This window comes from Grammomys surdaster, unplaced genomic scaffold, assembly GCF_004785775.1.
Source record: "Grammomys surdaster isolate TR1022 unplaced genomic scaffold, NIH_TR_1.0 126187, whole genome shotgun sequence".
Lineage (NCBI taxonomy): Eukaryota > Metazoa > Chordata > Mammalia > Rodentia > Muridae > Grammomys > Grammomys surdaster.
Genome location: NW_021620993.1, coordinates 4,437,272 through 4,439,967, shown reverse-complemented (window position 1 = coordinate 4,439,967; position 2,696 = coordinate 4,437,272).

Here is a 2,696-nt window from a genome sequence, read left to right as displayed (position 1 = left end):
AGCTGAGAGATGCATGTCTTGTTCTGAAGGCAGCTAGGGGAAGATTGGCTTCCAGGCAGCTAGGACAAGGGTCTTAAAGCCCACCCCCACAATGACACACCTACTCCAGTAAGGCCACATCCCCAAATAGTGCCACTCCCTGGGCCAAGCATATTCAAACCACCACAGTGATGGTCTGAATTTAATTAGAGTCACTTATCTGACATAGGTGACAGGTTGCTGACTGGGACAAGTGTGACCTAGAAGTAGCTCCACCACTGAGGGAAGTGATGCCCTCTCTGACAGCCATATCCTGCCAGTAGTCCCTCAGGTAGGAGTGGCCTCCTCACAGACCCTTCCTTAATAGAATGTTGAGAGGCCCACCCTAGCACGTACAGGTCTGTGCAGGTAACTATTGCACTTCAGTGCAGTGAGCACAACGGTGCTGTGTATCCAGAAGACATCTTTTGCTGTTCGTCGCCCCATCCTCTGGCTCTTCCAATCTTCGTACCCTGTCGTCCACAAGGTTCTTAGAGCTGTCCCATTTAGAGCCAAGCACCTCACTGCCATTTCTTCCCAGCATTTTGGCTAGTTGTGGGTTTCTGCGCTAAGCACTGCTCACTGCAGAGAGATGCTTCTGATGAAGGCCGAGCATAGCCCTAATCTATGGGGATAAATGTGAGTATTTAGAGGGCAGCTTGACATCAAGCCCCATTAGCAAAGCAACAGTAGTAAGTTCTCCCTAGGGCCTATGGCATCCCCAGTCATGGAACTTTGACCAGGTTTATATGACCAGCCCTGAACTCTCGCCTGTGGAGCAGGCATTAAACCCAATCAGAAAGGGCTGGTTACCCTTCCAACAGTCACGCACAACATGCCTGCCAGATGATTACTATAGCTCAAAAGATTCACAGCTGCCCTGAAGCCCTCCTGTTTTCTGATTGGTTTTTGTTTTTTGTTTTTTCTTTCTGAGGCAGGGTCTTGATATGTAGCCCAGGCTGCCCTTGAATTTGAAATCTTCCTGACTCAAAAGAGATCCCAGAAGACCAGAAGAGGGTATTGGATCCCCTGGACTCGAGATTTGAGATGGTCGTAGGCTACCATGTAGGTGCTGGGAATTGAACCCAGATACTCCAGAAGAGCAGCCAGTGCTCTTAGCCCTTCAGCCATCTCTCCAACCCTTGCTTTTGAACATCTTTACCGAGCACTAGCTATTCCCACATGAACAATTTGAGATAGGTGGGTGGCTGTGCTTTGAGCCCATCCCCATGCCAGGGGCTAGACCTGTAGGCTGCACCAAGCATGGAACAGGAGGCCCTCATCCTGAGGATGAAGGTAGTGGGCAGGAGGACACAGGCTGACCCTCTGTCTCCCTCCTGCTAGCTCAGAAGGAGCATTTATCTACAGAAAGTTGGTGTTTCTCAGCTGGGTCTGTAGAGGGTTCACCTATCGGCTAATCAATGCTATAGATTCTTATCACATGAATCCAACTATACACCTGCCTTCTGCGGCCGGGTAGTTCATGTTCAATTCTCTGGGTCTTAGTTTAACCATATGTAGATTGGAAAGAACTTTCTGATAGAAATTTTAGGAAGTTGGCTGAGGTAATCATGCAACCAAGAGAAATGACTCAGCCTGGTTATTGGGTCTCACATATACCAGGTCCACAAAGCTGAGAGAATTGAGCCAAACCCCATGTCTCCTGGCTCTCATGTCCCTGCATGACCCTGGACAATCTACACAGGTCGGATCCCTGAGGAGGGAGCCCAGGCAGGCTCTGGCCCACTGACAGCTTCCCATCCTGGAGAAAGAGACCTGGTGCTGCCTCCTTGGGAGTGGTGAGGAAGGGCACGGAGAAGAAAGACTTGACTTGAAGCTGGATCCTTACCGCCTCGGGGTCAGTGTGTCAGGTCCCACATTTTCTCCACTGGCAAAACCCCCATAGGAGTTTCTTGAAGTTTGGTTTCACATCATATGGCTGCACATTTGGAACTTTTTAAACGGAAATTGTAGAAAAATGAAAAGTATTTTCTCTTGGAACACAATACCCTCCTGGCAGGGAGCCGAGGGAGAGAGCGCCAAGCCGAGAAGCAATTGAGATAATTGAGAACCTGGATTAATCCAGGTCCTCTTCCGCTTAGCCTGGTGTCAGTGAGTGGGCTGTTCAGGCAGGCGGAAGGCACAGCTCAGAACCTTGCCCTTCCAGGCTCTGGTTTCACACTCTGGGCGGCTTGTCTGTTTCCTTAATCCAGATCTCACTTTCAGGAACCCCAGGGGAGGGGGGACACTCTAATGCTCCTACCACACTGCACCAGGCACCTGGGCAAATTGAGGACAAGGCTCAAAACACCTTGTACTGATCAGGGTAGTGATTCTGTGACCTCATAACCACCAGGCTTGAATTTGTGAGTCCTCACCTCCAACTGTTTGTGCTGAGGTGGCTGGAAGCACTCAGAGCCCTGCTAGGGGAGGAAGGTGGAGTGGGTGAGACAGGATGAGGACATCTTTCATCCCTGGTCTTGGGTCCTGGGTCCTGGGACTGTGGGGGGTCTCCCCAGCACCAGGCCTCACCTGTAAAACCAGTAGCCTGTGTGACTCTGCCTGGCTTCCATGGCAACAGAAAACAGTGGTGGCTCCAAGGTGGCCCCATGTTTATTAGACCAAGAGAGCTTGGTGGTACTGTGGAGGTCGCATCCTCCAGGGGATGACACCCCTCC